Source organism: Schistocerca serialis, chromosome 5, assembly GCF_023864345.2.
Source record: "Schistocerca serialis cubense isolate TAMUIC-IGC-003099 chromosome 5, iqSchSeri2.2, whole genome shotgun sequence".
In the NCBI taxonomy this organism is placed as follows: domain Eukaryota; kingdom Metazoa; phylum Arthropoda; class Insecta; order Orthoptera; family Acrididae; genus Schistocerca; species Schistocerca serialis.
In genome coordinates this window covers 435452174-435470200 of record NC_064642.1, presented here as the reverse complement: position 1 = coordinate 435470200, position 18027 = coordinate 435452174, and the positions used below count along the sequence as shown (strand labels likewise).

The 18027-nt window shown below is 45.8% G+C and overlaps 1 protein-coding gene across 1 annotated transcript in view; it reads right to left on the bottom strand.

Annotated features, from left to right (window-relative positions):
• The window catches only part of LOC126481983 (nephrin-like), an 881063-nt gene that overhangs the window by 713774 nt on the left and 149262 nt on the right, over positions 1-18027 (bottom strand). The window lies entirely within an intron of this gene.

Genomic DNA, 18027 nt, shown 5'->3' with positions numbered 1-18027 from the left:
GTATATGTATAAAAATAAAATAATACAGACCGTGATCTGAATGTTATTTTGATATTTGTGTTTCATTTACTTATATTTTTAACATATGATGCCTTAGTTTGTGAAAGTCCTCGATGGTAAAACTAACTGAAAGTGATTTCCAGACTCAACATTACAAATTTATTACAGAACTCGTACTGTTGAAAAATCACGTAACAAAAGATCTTTTATAGCCTAGATTACGTTCAAACAGTTTTTTTATTGACCAGTTTCGACAGATAACACTGTCATCTTCAGATCTTTCAGAACATTTTTGGTTGAACATCTTGTTCCATTGTACATTGAGTAGTCACGTCATGTTACCATTTCAGATAGTTCCAAGATATGTTTCACGCGACATGTACATGTAAACTTTAGTACAAATATACAATTTCACTGTACAAGGTGAATCATCTGTTTTATGCAATTTGCAATGCTTTCAAATACCTTGCCAAGATTTTTATGTTCCCTCACTTGTTATATGCAAACTTTCAAACCCACAAAAAAAAGAACAGGACGTTTTTCTCGGAAATTAAATATAGTTAAATTTTGTAATAGGATGCATTTTCGCTAGATGGTGTAGTTTTCGAATTAGTCAAGAAATAATTCTTAAATAACCCGAAAACTGAAGAAAAAAGTCAAGAAAACCGTCTTCAATAATTCGAAAACTGTGACACCCAGTAAAACCTTATCCCTGTACAAAGTTTAACTACATTAAATTTCCCAGAAGATGGTTAAGTTCATTTTTTCTGCGAGACTAATGGTCTGCGCTTAGCGAGCGACAGAATATGAAAATTTGCTCTTGGTTTTTTAAGGCAGTGCGGATTGTACAAAACCTGTCAATAGGGGTAGCTGAATCACGCTGTGTATTGTAGAGCATAACAACTGACAAGGATCAAAGTGCTATGACATATGAAGACATACCAAGTTGCACAAGGTGTATTTCAGCTGTGTGTCTGTTTACTTGTGACAAACCTGTTTGTAAACTAATTTTTGACGTACCTATGGGTAATGTGTAATGTACTACCGACTAAAATATTAATATGGGCTGAGTGATGAACGGACTGTGGAACTTAAGTGGTTTTGAAGATCTGAAGACGACAGTCTCACCTGCCGAGACCGATCAATAACAGGCAGTTTCGAACGCAATCTAGGCTATAAAAAAGTGTTTTAAAATATGTACAGATCGCTCCTTCTCGTTTGTCATTACGAGAAACTTCAATCGTGTGACAAAACTGTTAGCATTGTAGCCTTTTGTTAGCTGCAAGTGTAATGCAAAGTACATGCTTTTTCTGCTGCTACTCGTCTCGTCTTAATGGCCTGTGTTCTGCTTAGAGCACTTTCGTACTCGTTGTTGGCCCGGAGCGGCGGCCGGCAGTCGGTCCGTTAGGGACAGAAGCTCTGCGGGCGCCGGAAAGTGTTCCGAGGGCGGACGGCGGCGGCCACCGTTGCCGCGAATACGAAACACATTCTTGCGAGGCAGCCGGCAATAACACTTGGACGGCGCGGTCTGGGCCAGCAGGGCCGGCCACGCAATTGTCCGATGCCGGGGCGGAGGCGGAGCCGGAGGCGGAGAAGAGAGAGCGCGGTCTCCGAGCCAATCTCGAGCGAACGTCGCCCTGGAGACGGACGCTGGAATGTCCTGGCGCGCCTTCCGGCCGACACTTAGGCCCCGAGCCTCCGTGCTCCCCTACCAGCGCTTCTATGAGGATTTAGTGACGTTCTAAACAAAAGCCGATATTGAATTCGAAATTGATGATGTAAAAGGGGTGTGAGGGGTCATGTTTTATTCATGCGAGGGCGCCTCGCCGCGTGCCTCAAACGCCTCGTGCCCTCGCAAAACACGCTTCGCTTATTCGTTGTATTCGCTTCAAACTGTGAAACTTCGGCAGCCCTACGCTGCGGCATTTTATACCACGTCATATCACAAGCTTTGAATACAGGTGTTTAGATGTATGCCACCAAATATAACCGGATAATGCGTGAACATGCACCATGGATCTATCATATAACTGATAATAATGTCGACAAAAGCAACGAATTAAAACATGTACCTGCACCGAGATTCGAACTTGTGCTCCCACGTTACTAGGCAGATCCACTACCCCTTACGCCGTTCACAGACTACCCCAGTATGTCTCCCTCACCGATACAATTTCCAACTCCCGCGTCAGCCCATTGCTATTCACCTTGAAAAGTCGCATCACTATTGCCACGGCTCTCCAGTATTGAAACAGCACCTTAGCAATGAGCGAAATGGGTTCAATCCTGCTTATACGACAGGTGTAGGTAATACACACTGAAGAGCCAAAGAAACAGGTATACCTGCCTAATATCGTGTAGGGCCCCACCGAGCACGCGGAAGTGCCGCGACACGACGTGGCATGGTCTCGACTAATGGCTGAAGTAGAGGGAACTAACTCCACGAATTCTGGAGGGCTGTCCATAAATCCGTACGAGAACGAAGGGGTTCACACCTCTTCTGAACTGCAAGTTGCAATTCATTTCAGATAAGACCATTAATGTTCATGTCTCCGGAGTATGGTGGCCAGCGGAAGTGTTTATACTCAGAAGTGTGTTCCTGGAGCAACTCTATAACAATTCTTGACGTGAGGGGCACTGCATTGACCTGCTGGAATTGCCCAAGTCCGTCGAAATTCACAATGGACATGAATGGATACAGGTGGTCGGACAGGATGCTTACGTACGTGTTACCTGTCAGAGTCGTATGCAGATGTATCAGGGGTCCCACTCCACACGCCCCACATCATTACAGAGCCTCCACAAATTTGAACAGTCCCCTGCTGACACGCAGGGCCCACAGTTGCCTGAGATTTACTCCATACTTGGACACGTCCATCCTCTCGATATAATCTGAAACGAGACCCGTCCGACCTGGCAACATGTTTACAGTCAGTAACACTCCACTGTCGAAGGGGCCGAGGCGAGGACTGAAGCTTTTTGTCGTGCAGTCATCAAAGGTACAGGAGTGGGCCTTCGGCTCCGAAAGCCCATAACGATAAAGTTTCATTGAATGGTTCGCTCGATGACATTTGTTGATGGTCCAGCATTGAAATCTGTAGAAATTTTCGGAAGGATTGCACTTCTGTCACCTTGAACGAATCTCTTCAGTCGTCGTTGGTCCCGTTCTTGCAGAATATTTTTCCTGCCGTAGCGATGTCAGAAATTTGATATTTTACCGGATTCCTGATGTTCTCGGTACACTAGTGAAATGGTCGTACGGGGAAATCCCCACTTCATCGCTGCCTCGGAGATGCTGTGTCCCATCGTACGCCCCCGACTATAACACTAAGTCCAAACTCTCGATAAGTTGCCGTCGTAGTAGCAATAACCCATCTAACAACTGCTCCAGACACTTTTGTATTATATAATCGTTGGCGACCGCAGTACCGTATTTTGCCTGTTTTCATATCTCTACCTTTGAGTGCGCATGCCTATACCAGTTTCTTAGGCGCCACAGTGCATTCATCATATATAACGGTGAGACATAATATGTAACGGGAAAACCAGCTATATATAAAGTATCACCTACACCTGAGGGACAGGAGGGATTAACCCTATTTCTGTCACTGATAAGGTGCTATTCCAGTATCGAAAAACCTTAGCAATACTGATGTGGTTTAGAAGGGGAATAGGAACGGGCTGAGGCTCGAGCTGAACTATGTATCTGTGAGGGAAACGTAATAGGGTAGTCAATGAAGCTGTGGTACCTGCAGTACCAGTATGAAATAAAGGATAGCACATCCTCTGGTACGCAGGAGACATTGGTTAAGATCCCGTGGCTGCTACAAATTTTAATTCATTACTTTGGCCTTATCATTATCATAAGTAAAGGTGAAAACAAGTCTCAATAATGCCAGCTATATACGATTCTTCAGAATGTTAGCAATACCAGCATAGACCAATCTTTAAAATACTCCTAAGACGAGACAGTATCTCAAGAGGGTTTTATTTATTTATTTTAATAATTTTTACGGCTCCATAACGATTGAGGTAGAAACGGAGCCCTGATAGAAATGGTCCCAACCGTTTTCTGCTCAAGAGCCGATGTTCTCATTGTGGGTCGACACCTGGGGACACGTATATGCAAGTTTTAGTATTAATTGGTTGTTGTTGTTGTGGATCTCAGTCCGAGGACTGGTTGGACGCAGCTCTCCATGTTGTTCTATCCAGTGCAAGCCTCATGACGTCCAAATAACTACTGCAACTTACATATCTCTGAATCAACTTACTGTATTTGTCTCTTGGTCTCCCTCTACGATTTTTGCCGCATACACTACCCTGCAGTACTAAATCAATGATCACTTGATGTCTCAGAATATGGCCTACCAACCGATCCCTTCTTTTGGTCAAGTTGTGCAACAAATTTCTTATCTACACAGTTCTATTCAGTACTTCCTCATTAGTTATGTGATCTACCCACCTAATCTTCAGCATTCGTCTGTACCACCATATTTAGAAAGTTTCAATTCTTTTTTTTATCTTAACTGTCTATGTCCATGTATCACTTTCATAAATTGTTGCAGTCCAGACAAATACCTTCCGAAAGACTTGCTAACACTTAAATCTATATTCGATGTTAATAAATTTCCCTTCTTTACAAACTCTTTTCTGGTCATTGTCATTTTATATTATCTCTACTTTGGTCATGATCAGTTATTTTGCTGCCCAAATAGCAAAACTCATCTATTACTTTAAGTACCTCTTTTCCTACTCTGTATTCTTAGCATCACCTGATAGAATGAAATTCTCACATTGTAGCGACTGTGCGCTGATGTGAATCCTTTTGGCAGGTTACAACTGTGTGCCGCATTGAAACTCAAACTCAGAAGCTTTCTTTTCACGGGCAAATACTCTATCGACTGAGCTACTTAAACACTACTGAAAACTTGTCCTCACTGCTGTTCATCCGGCACTACCTTGTCTCCTAACTTCCAAATATCAGAAAAGCTCCCTTTTGATAACGTAGCAAGACTAGCAGGTCCTGGAAGAAAGAATGGTAGGAGACCTTCTGTGAAGTTTGGAAGGTGGCGGACGAGATGTTGGCGGAAGTAAAGCTGTGACGTCGTGCTTGGGCAGCTCAGTAGGCGTAATCGGGTTTGAGAAGCCGTGCGGCGAAAACGTGTTATTTAGTTCATAGTCGCGGCAAACAGAGTAGAGGAAGTGGCGGCTATTGTGATAGGTGAGAAGCGTCCAGCGTACTCAGGCGACGTTCATATTGCTAATTCTTTACGAAAATCTACAGTGAAGTTCACATTCGAGAACCGCTTTGCCCGACCAAAAGCGCTTGAAGTCGAACGTTTTTTTGAGAGAAGTAGTGAAATTAGATCCTCACGAACCGATTGGCATTCATCTTTCGATAGTGGCAAGTGTTCTATTTGTAAAACTAATAAGTTCCTTCACTGCGATGGCAGTGTAGGGACTGTCCTTGTGGAGCCAACGGGCATTGGAATAAGAACGGTGCGTGTTTTGGAATTAGCATTTGAGTTGACAGCACAACGAGCAACGTCAGCAGTGCAACACTAGGGAACGGTCCTCGCCCACACTGAAGTAAAGTGGTAAAGATTTGAGACGTAGCCTGTTCTCAGTGTTGTACGTCAAGTCAGAATCGATCTTCAGAAACACGTCCCCTCTTATGTATACATTTGTGGCTGCCGTTCAAAAATGTGTCTGAGCACTATGGGACTTAACTTCTGAGGTCATCAGTCCCCTAGAACTTAGAACTACTTAAACCTAACTAACCTAAGGACAACACACACACATCCATGCCCAAGGCAGGATTCTAACCTGCGACCGTAGCGGTCGCGTGGTTCCAGACTGTAGCGCCTAGAACCGCTCGGCCACTTCGGCCGGCCTGTGGCTGCCGTGCGTTCGTTATATATGACGGGCAACCTCGCACATGAACCGCTTTTGAGAAAGAAGGTCACATGCGTTTAGAGTGCCTACAACGACGAATGTGCAATTCCCGGTGGGAGAGAACCGTGACCCGTAACGATCCCAAGCATGGCCCCTCACAAACGTCGAGGCTGCGCTGGAAACTGCGGCACAACGCCGTGTTGCACAAGGAGCTCCCGATGAACCACAAGAGACAGCAGCGCTGCAGGATGGCCCGGCAGTGGATCAAAGAGTGAAACCGGTCGAAGAAGCCCCAAGTCACGCTGTCTCAGTGCGTGTTGAACCTACAATAACGGATGAGATGGATCTGGTCACCGACGTGATGCACGAGACAGAGGGGCATTCAGAAACACCAAGCGTGGGACAGTCTCGAAGATCAGACACGGAGGAAGGACATACGTCTCGGCACCACCAAAATAAGTGCTAGAAACAACGTATTGCACCCCTGATGCTGACAAGGCAGGTCGTCCACATCGAGAAAGGAATCAAACAGATAGCACAAACGCAGCGCAGCACTCCGACGACGGGTCCTGCGAAAGATCGGAACCCATACAGCCAGAAACAACCCGAGGTCACTAGCAGTGAAGACAGTGGTGCGAACAAATTACGACTTTGCCTCGAGCCGCCCCTATGCACAATCCAGAGAACTGGACGGATAATGTTGAGTTTGACAATCGGGTGCAGGAATGACGGAGAAACCGACACCATCACAGGACGTGGCAGACAACCAGGTTACCATGGGCAGCGCAATACGAGGAGGTGCAAGTGAGACAGCCGACGTCTCGGAGAGAGAACGGCGAGTTGAGCAGAATGAACCCTCAACAGGCTTATCGAATAACGCCGTTAAACATTTACAAAATGAGCAGTGATCGTAAATTACAGTTTCTAAGTGACACGCTACCGGCAGCAGGTGTTGACATCGCCTTGTTACAGGAGGTAAGGGAGTCGGATCTCCATTCCTTGCACATTCAAAACGGTGATATCCATCCTGGTACCGCGCACGAACTGGGAACTGCAATCCTAACCAAAGAAGGTATCGAAGTTACGGATGTCAAGTTTTTACCATCGGTGACTGGAATAGTGCCTACACTCGCCGACGTCCGACTTATCAATGTATATTCCCTATCTGGCTCTTCCAACAGACGCACCCACTCCGAATTCTATCGTACTGAGATGATGCCCCTGTTCGCAGGCATGTCATTCTCGAAGGTGACTTCAGCCGCGTGCTGTCACCCTGCGGTCATACTCCGAATTACAACACTTGTGCAAAGCTCTCAACTATCATACGTGACATGGTCTTCCTGGACACATGGACCTGCGTACATGGGGACGCGCCGGGTTTCACGTACTTTACGGCTACGTCAGGGAGCCACCTGGACTGCATATACACGTCGCGCGAGCTATGAATCAATCTTCAAAAGTCGGAACTCTGGCCAATGATCTTTTCCGACCACTTGGCATATATTTGTACCATTATCATGGCGCGCCAGGCTTCTTAACGCGTCAGAGAGTTGTTGAAATGGAATATAGCTCTTCTGAAGGATCGAGATTGCCGTGCAGTAGTCACCGAAACCTGGACGAAATTCTTAAGTGGCCAACATGCGTAACAGTCGGTGCTCCTATTGTGGATGGAGTGGGCCAGACCGGCTTTGAGGCGGACATTAATTCCCAAGAGAGAATGCGATGGTACAAAGACGCAGTACCCTCCGTGATCTGTACAGCAGTCCAGAACAGCAACCGGTTCGCTTTGTAGAAATCAATCATGTCAAAGCCAAATTTTAGCACCTCATGTGCCAAACGATGGACGGCACCCTCATTAGAGCACGACAGGGATATGTTGTAGGGCATGAACCACCCTCCATGTACCACATAGTAAGAGAAAAGAGGAAGTCCAAAGCAAAACACGTCATGACACTTCGGACAGAGTAAGAACAGCAATTAGCAACTTACACAGAGATAAAAAAAAGGATTTGCCGATTACTATGCCCGTTTGTACTCGCAGAAGACTCTGGATGCAGTGGCACTCGATGACATACTTACGGCACTGCACCGCCGACTGGACCGCGAGATTGCTGATGAGATGTGACGACAGAGGGGGTGGCGGCGGCTTTAGCAAGGGCAGCAAGAATAAATGCCCTGGAACCGACGGATTGCCCACAGAATTCTACAGGGATTTTCAAGACGTACTAACGCCGACGTTGCAACACCTGTTCCAGGAGTTACTCACCGCCGAAGTGACCGTACCTCGCGACTTTACACAAAGTCTGATCGTCCCCGTTCCGAAGACATTGTCAGGATTTTCTGTGCATCAGTTCCGGCCGATAGCACTTCTTAACAACTGTCACAACCTCTCTGCAAAACTTCTGGCATTTCATTTAAAACCAGCCCTTACAGTGTTGACGGGAAAAGACCAGACAGGAGTCTGTCACAACCACGCTATTCACATGACATTATGTGACTACCGTGATCTGATAGTCGTCGCAGATGCAAGCAGAATTCATGGCGCCAAGCTTGCGGTTGACTTAGAGAAAGCCTTTGATGCAGTCGGCCATGACATTTCGCACGAAACAATGGCGGCGATGAATATTTAAAAAAATGGATCTGAGCACTAAGGGACTTAACTTCTAAGGTCACCAGTCCCCCAGAACTTAGAACTACTTAAACCTAACTAACCTAAGGACAGCACACACGTCCATGCCCGAGGCAGGACTCGAATCAGCGACCGTAGCGATCGCGCGGTTCCTGACTATAGTGCCTAGAACCGCTAAACCACCCCGGCCGGCGATGAATATTCCACATCGGTTAATCACGACTGTGATGCAGCTTCTTCACGGATCACACTCAATGACCTTAGTCAACGAACTTTTAGCAGGGCCAATACAGATACACTCGCGATTGAGCCGCTGTTGATTCAACTCCACAAGACGCTACGGGCTGTCACTGTACGTGGAAATCGCTTCCCGCGCCCGGGTTCCCGGGTTCGATTCCCGGCGGGGTCAGGGATTTTCTCTGCCTCCTGATGGCTGGGTGATGTGTGATGTCCTTAGGTTAGTTAGGTTTAAGAAGTTCTAAGTTCTAGGGGACTGATGACCATCGATGTTAAGTCCCATAGTGCTCAGAGCCATTTGAACCATTTTTTGTGCATGGAAATAAATTCGTGTACCGGGCTTACGCGGATGTTGTAATCATTTTAGTGAGTTCAAACGGAAAGATTGACATGGCACTGGCCCTGATTGAGAGATATGGTGCAAGAATGAACAGACGAAACTCTGGAATTGTTCTTATTGGTCCCGGATTACCCGCGCAACCGGAAGGCCGCATTAAAGTGCTTACCGAGATGAAATGTTTGGGGGTGGTGTACACTAAGACTACGCGCCGCACAGTCTCTCAACTACAAACGCCTCTTGAACAATATCCACGCCTGTATCCGCCTACACTCCTTACGGTCCCTACATGCGCTGCAAAAGGTCGAATTAGTTAACGCCTACTTCGCTTCGTAGATTATATATCTGGTAAGAATATTCTCAACGCCGCGAGCGACCGTGGACAGACTCCAGACAGCCATCGGACATAACATGAATCAAGGATATCTCTTCAAAGTCAATTACATGACGCTCACTCTCCTGGTGACTGGTGGTGGTCTCTGACTCAATAATGTATACGTCATTGGCTTATTCGTGCGACTGAACCTATGGCACTGAAAACGTGACCATAGCTGTCTGATCTCATTTCTCGTTACGGCAACTGTGCCATCCGAACTGGACCCGCTAAGAGATATTCACCACATTCCTACAGCATTGTCATACTGCCGTACTTTTCTGCTAGACTACCTTTTACCTACCTTTTAGCCCGCCCGGCTAGCCGCGCCGTCTAACGAGCTGCTTCCCGAGCGGGAAGGCGGGCCGGTCCCCGGCACGAATCTACCCGGCGGATTAGAGTCGAGATCCGGTGTGCCGGCCAGCTGTAAATGGTTTTTAAGGCGGTTTTTCATCTATCTCGGTGAATGCGAGCTGATTCCCCTTATTCCGCCTCAATGACACTGTGTTGGCTCGAATGACTCTGAGCACTATAGGACTTAACTACTGTGGTCATCAGTCCCCTAGAACTTAGAACCACTTAAACCTAACTAACCTAAGGACATCACACACATCCATGCCCGAGGCAGGATTCAAACCTGCGACCGTAGCGGTCGCGCAGTTCCAGACTGTAGCGCCTAGAACCGCTCGGCCACCCCGGCCGGCCACTGTGTTGGTAATTGCTGCGTAAAAATCGTTTCCACGTTATACTTACCCTACAACACAACACAAAAATGTGGGGTTACACTCGTCTGGTATGAGACGTTCCCGGGGGGGGGGGGGGGGGGGGGGGGCTGCAGGCCGAACCGCACAATAACCGCGGGTTCGATGTGGGGCGGTGGTAGGGTGGGTGGACTACTGTGGCCTGTTGTGGGGTTGTAAGCCACTGAGGGCTACGTCGGGACGAAGCCTCTCCATCGTTTCTAGCTCCCCTGCTTATTACATACATACAACATACACACATAGCTTTCTGAGGAAGATGACGCACATTGACATTATGCCCGCGGTCCACAGTGCATACGGTACCCACATGTAGCGACAGCGCCAACACGTGGTTGAAAGCAAATATCCTACTGTTGACTGGAATACGGTGTGGTGTAATCCCTCCCCCCCCCCCCCCCCCCCCAAACTACCGACAGTGGCGCGGACTGCATGGTACTACTATATGAATGGTAAGTACTGGACACAGTCATGTCTGCATAAGTTTCGTCTCGCGGCAACGCCGCTATGCAGGGCATGCCATATGCCGCCAGTTTGCGGGGCGACAAAGGAAGTGTGGCAACTGCTCTGCCACCTATTGGCCTTCATCCAACGCACCGCACGCAAGCGATTTCTGGGATGTCCTTACTTTATCCTGATGACGTCCCGTACCCGAGAACGAAGACAAATGCAGTACACTGGCTAATGGGAATCACCGTGTACTACATACTAAGCACTTCGGAATATGCCATTGGTGATTATGGAACATTCCTGTAGAATCAACGTTCGATGCTGAAGCGAATTCTGACCTACCATAAAAATTATGCTAATTTTCTTCTGAAGGTGTTTCAGGAAATTTCTGATAATCTGTTGACGATGGGCTTGAGCAATTTATACATATGGAAAGTCCAGAAATCTCCAAACCTTCTGACTCTACAGCCAGAAATGTCTTCCAGAAGGGAATCATGTGACTAATGCCCCGGGGGGGAGGGGGTTCCTTTTGTTGCTTTTTTTTTGTGAGGACTTCTAAATGGAAAGTGAAAACATGCTAAGATTGTGTAGTAAATAACAAAAAATTGAATAAAATAAAAGTACAAATAAATAAAAAGTTAAAAAAAACACCCACCCAGTAAGCAGGAGAACTGGGTTCGGGTCCCATCAAATAAAAAAAACTAAAAATAAAAAGAAAAGTAGGCAGAGCACTTTCCCACAGAAGGCAAAAGTCCCGAGTTCGAGTCTTTATCCGGCACACAGTTTTAACCTTCCAGGAAATTTCATCATCTGATTTAATGCAATTTGTAATGTTCATAAATTAGTTTTTATGATTCCCCAACGGACTAACTGTAGTAACGACACAGTAAGTTGGTCGCCGGCCGCCAAGTACTAATCGTTGAAAATACGCCCCACCAGCAGCACTTCGTGTCCATTTTAATCCGTTTCAGATTGCTGTCACCCTCAGCGACCCCGAATTCGTGACTCCGTAACTGTCTAAGTACTGTTTGAACCGTTAATTAATTGATTAACAACGGTAATGTACTTATATTTAAATGCTTTATGCAGTATGAGAAGCGATCACAAATGTTATAAAACGTTTAGAACGGCATTTTACTTCTACTCGTTGTGCTACATTAAAACGGCCTTAATTTAATTTCGTATTCCTTGATACAAATATGTATCACATTTGAGGATGTCTGTGGCTATAAGCATCCACAAACAGATGTTAATTCCGTATCGAAATTTATACCGTAGCAGTTGATGAGTACTTGCTGCTCACGCCCGTGAGTTGCCAATATTGGTCGACGAACACTAAAACATTCTACCTTTAATGTCCTCTAATACCTCAATAGGCTCCCAACTTACCTCTCAGCCGCTAAGCTAATTAGCCAGGTTTTATTAGCTCAGGGTCCAGTTTACCAATTAAAGTTAAGCGTTTCTTAAAATATTACTGTCACTGTAAGTATTTTTGTTTGTTACTGACGCTGAGCAGGGAAATTACGCTCTTAGGAAGCTCTAAACGTTAGTTGAAATCTTTGGATTCGGCTTTTAGTTGCTAGATGCATATTAATATAAAATACGGCTGAGAACCTCAGACCTTAGGAATACCTCATACGGGCCGCAAGCGGCACGCATAAGGCCGCCAGCAGGTTGACGAAGACTGCCTTGCAGTAGATTTTGTCCGTCTCTCAATCCGTTTGTGAAGACTCCTGTCTCTTACAAACAAGTTGAGATATGAAGTTTAAATTAATGGTAAATGTTAAGGTATACGGTCCCTTGGTGGTGTAAAATATTTAAGCTTCTAAGTCAATGGTTGGTTGGTTTGTTTTCGGGAAGGAGACCAGACAGCGAGGTCATCGGTCTCATCCGATTAGGGAAGGACGGGGAAGGAAGTCGGCCGTGCCCTTTGAAAGGAACCATCCCGGCATTTGCCTGGAGCGATTTAGGGAAATCACGGAAAACCTAAATCAGGACGGCCGGACGCGGGATTGAACCGTCGTCCTCCCGAAGGCGAGTCCAGTGTTTAACCACTGCGCCACCTCGCTCGGTGTAAGTCAATGGAATCATAAGCTACGGCCGTTTATGTCAGATACTTTGATACTTGCAAACTCACTCTCCACACCCTAAGAGTTACTTCCCATTGACCTAGAATCATCAAACTTAGCAAGAAGCAAAGTTTCGCAGTGCATGTAAGACAACAAATCAGAAATTTGTTACTTTGGAGCTACATTACACAAAAATAATTTACGTCACGTAAAGCCTGTCAATCGTATCAAACTTTCGAGTTCCAACTTGGACTTTCGTGGTACTGAAACGTGAATTTTCAAAAAATAAATTTTCCCCTTATTTAAATTTGAAATGTTTATGGGATCTGTTCGAAAACGTTCAGTTAGTGAGCGCAGTGGAGTAATACCCTGGAAAAAGGATTGAATAAATATGGCAACCACTTGCAACTACATGAGAATAGCACCTGTCAAGTGAAATGAGTCAATGGTAAGACCTTGGACACATATTCAACTGCACTGGAGCTCAAATTCCACCTAGAAAATGTAGTTGATATTTCGATTTGTTTCCTTAAATCCAGCTGGAATGAGTTGTAATTTGTAAGTTTGTACCCATTTCTCGTCTCATAAAGCTATCCCTCCACTACTAGGAACCGATGATCCAATAGTTTGGTCCCTCCCACCTCCCCCCCCCCCTCTTTAAACTAACCAACCAACCCTCCACTACTGAAATATCCCAAATCTTCAAGAGACGCAAGTTTACTGATGCTAATTTTCCTAGAATGTCTTATACATTGTAACTAACCGGTTACTACGGGTTATTACGTTATTATTGGGAATGTAAATGCTTATTGCTTGTGAAGTTAACTTGAGAAGATTAGGGTCGCCATCGACTCTAACCATACAACTAATCAAAGGTTTGGTCGAGTCGGAAAATATATTAATTTGGTCACAGACTAAAAACTCACAAAAATGCATACGTTGTGAGGTCGCTCATAGCGGATACGATGTAATTAATAGTATTGCCCGTGCACTGTTCACGACAGTCAAACATTTAAAATAAAATAGAAAATGCATGAACACTGCATAAGATCAGCTCCCAGCAACACACCTGAAAATAAGACTTAACCTAAAGAATTTGTAATGAAATACAAGGGGAGACTAATCACTAGACCTGTGCATAAGGAAACGCATTGCATGTGCTAACGGGAAAGCTACGAGGTGAGTGGCTTAGGTGCAAAAATGTAATCTCGGAACACAAGAGAAAATTGTAGATAAAATCATTTATTCCTAAGATAAGGATGTGAGGTATGTTCACGATTCCTGATAACACATGGTATGTGGAGACACAATTTCTAGGTATAGTGCCAAATTCCAACAATATCACATCACACAATCATGTTAACATCATCTAAGACAAACATGCGATCGGACTGTTAGTGATGCCGGTAGCCCAATAACTACAATCTTCTACCACGGACGAAAGACACATAAAGCAAGGAAAATTTACGAGAAGGCAAAGCTCTAAATATTTAGAAAGGTGAAAGCTTATGCAGGCACAGCTGAAGGCAAACAGACATTCATACAGAAGCGAGTGCTCACTTCTTATCGACACCTTTGTGTGGCGCTCTTCCGGCGGATCCAAGTCTGCTACAGAAATTTGCTAAAAGAAAAATCTGCCAAAGTTTTGCATTCCTTGCTGCGACAAGGCAAAGCAATTTTCCAGATTTGAAAAGCGAGACCAAAAGCTAACAGCTCTCCCTTCGCCAAGTAACAACGCGCCACGCAGTCAGTCTAAGTCACCCTTCTTGGACTAGAGCACAGGTGTGGACGCTTCCCGTACCGGCGGCAGACTGCCCCCTTTTTCCTCTCCAGCCTCCTCCACGCTCCGCGTGGACCGGAAAGCCCAAAGATGCCATTTCCGCCACCAACCTAACGCAGGTGGATTTCTCACAAGTAGCGCCAACCTCTTTGCCTACTTGACCACTACGAGAGTTGGCTATTCTGTACCAGTGCTGCTGAATCTGTACGACTATCGCAGACTTTCTGCAGCAGACTACGCCACCGTCTAGCAACGTGACACACAACCACATTCATTCAATCACGCCACTATGAGAGTAAAGAGAAAAGAGAAACAAGGTAAAGAAAGAGAAATACTTGTGAAATTGGGCTACCGGACTAATGAAAGGTGACTACAGGACCCTTTCAACATAGTAAATATGTTACTATCACGTAGTTATTATAGACTATCTTTGCTTATTCCTAGTGGTTGTCCAATTTGTTCTCGCATAAGCATATTTCTTGGTCGTCTTTATTTTACCTCAACTAAGAAAAATGCTAGTTGTTCGAGTTATGCCATTCAGTTAGTAGCAATGGAATTCAGCAGCACATTCACGTAAGTTGTACAACGGTATTATTCAGTGCAAGTGCTCGTGATCCCAGCACAAATGTGTGGATTAGAGACAGCGTATACTTGCAGATTCTTTCCATTATTAGTTTCGATTATCGACAGTCTTAATATAATACGACACTCTCTTACAATTTTGTTTCTTATATTTTGTCTTTGTACTGAGATATGTTTGTTGTGCAATTGCAGCGTTAATTTTCATATTTTTTGGCCTTATTACACATCTGGTAGAATGAAACCTTTCACGACCGGATGACATTGCTGCTGGCAAAACTTTCGGGGTGGAAGATCTGGGTCCACAATTGTCTTCTCAAAAATGTATGAATTCCTAAGGGACGAAACTGCTGAGGCATCGATCCCTAGATTTACACACTACTTAAACTAACTTATGCTAATAACAACACACACACCCGTGCCCGATGGAGGATTCGAACCTGCGGCGGGAGGGGCCACGCAATTAGTGACACGGCGCCTCTACCCACGCGGCCACTACGCGTGGAAAATCTCTTCTGTTTCTACACTACAGGCCATTAAAATTGCTACACCAAGAGGAAATGCAGATGATAAACGGGTATTTATTGTACGAATACATTATACTACACCTGACATGTGATTACATTTTCACGGCCGGACAGAGTGGCCGAGCGGCTCTAGGCGCTACAGTTTGGAACCGTGCGACCGCTACGGTCGCAGGTTCGAATCCTGCCTCGGGCATGGATGTGTGTTATGTCCTTATGTTAGTTAGGTTTAAGTAGTTCTAAATTCTAGGGGACTGATGACCTCAGTAAAGTCTCGTAGTGCTCAGAGCCATTTGAGCCACATTTTCACACAATTTGGATGCATAGATCCTGATAAATCAGTACCCAGAACAACCACCTCTGGCCGTAATGACGGCCTTGATACGCCTGGGCATTAAGTCAAACAGATATTTGATGGCGTGGACATGTACAGCTGCCCATGCAGCTTCAGCGCGATACCAGAGCTCATCAAGAGTAGTGACTGGCGGATTGTGACGAGCCAGTTGCCCGGCCACCATTGATCAGTTGATCACACGTTTTCAATTTGTGAGAGACCTGGAGAATGTACTCGCCAGGGCAGCAGTCGAACATTTTCTGTATCCAGAAAGGCCCGTACGGGACATGCAACATGCGGTCGTGCATTATCCTGCTCAAATATGGGGTATCGCAGGGATCGAATAAAGGGTAGAGCCAAGGGTCGTAAGATATCTGAAATGTAATGTTCACTGTTCAAAGTGCTGTCAGTGCGAACAAGAGGTGACCGAGACGTGAAACCAATGGCACCCCATACCATCACGCCGGGTGATACGCCAGTATGGCCGTGACGAATACACGTTCCAATATCCGTTCACCGCGATGTCACCATACACGGTTGCGACCAACATGATGGTGTAAACAGAACCTGGATTCATCCGAAAAGATGACGTTTCGCCATTCGTCCACCCAGGTTTGTCGGTGAGTACACCATCGCAGGCGCTCCTGTGATGCAGCGTCAAGGGTAACCGCAGCCATGGTCTCCGAGCTGACAGTCCACGCTGCTGCAAACGTCGTCGAACTGTTCGTGCCGGTGGTTGTTGTCTTGCAAACGTCTCCATCTGTTGACTCAGGGATCGAGACGTGGCTGCAGGATCCGTTACAGCCATGCGGATAAGATGCCTGTCATCTCGACTGCTAGTGATACGAGGCCGTTGGGATACAGAACGGCGTTCCATATCGCCCTCCTGATCCCACCGATTCCATATTATGCTAACAGTCATTGGATCTCGACCAACGCGAGCAGCAATGTCGCGATACGATAAACCGCAATCGCGATAGGCTAAAATCCGAGCTTTACCAAAGTCGTAAACGTGATGGTATGCATTTCTCCTCCTTACACGAGGCATCACAACAACATTTCACCAGGCGACGCCGGTGAACTGCTGTTTGTGCATGAGAAATCGGTTTGAAACTTCCCTCGTGTCAGCACGTTGTAGGTGTCGCCACCGGTGTAGGAATTTTAATGGCCACTAGTGTATTTTAAATATCCCCACAGAAAAAAATCTGGCAACGTGAAACCTGGCGATCTAGCTGGACAATTTGTAGGGCTACCTCTGCCGACACATCGAGTGCTTCATTTGCGTAATATGCTGGGCAACCGCCACGCTGAAAGCACATAAGCTGTTGAACGTCCAGGGCAACATCATGCAGTAGTACCCGTAGTTCCCGTTTCAAAGACGTTCCATATTTGGGTATGGTCAACGCGCCGTGATAAAACTCATAGCAGTCGGTTTCTTCCCCTTTTGCCATATCCTACATTAACCGACCAAGGACGTTGTGGCCAATTAGCCGTAACCAAGACGGGTGATTGTGTACGCTCCAGTAATGCATGTTATTCCGGCTGTGTTGCCATGGTTAGTGACTGTAGACTCGCCGGAAACTAGTTCCTCAGCAAAGAAGGTGGGGATATTTGTTGACGTGTCCATTCACGAAGCACTACCCAGTTGTAGAAATTGTCGTTTTGAAGTTCTTGATGCAGTGACATGCTGTAATGATGACACTTATGACGATGCAGTATTGAGTCAATAATACTTACGGACATACCGGAAAAGCGGTCTAATTGCCGGGCGCTTATCCGTAGGTCGTCGTGCACTGACCTTAGTAAGCTGTTTCATTAGCTTCAGATCTAACATGTTTCCATCATTTCCTTTTGCCGTTCTGTACCCTGCCAGCAGACATAAAGGTTTCCATAACTTAGTGAAAGGACGAACAAGAGAGAGCTTTTTCTGGAAAGCGCTCGTCATACGAGGCAACAGAAGCCTCAGCATTTCTCCTAGATTCTCCGTTAATCAGGATCATTTAAATATTTTCTTCTGTGTTTTCGACACCCATACTCCTATTGCAAGTTTGTTCTCCAACGG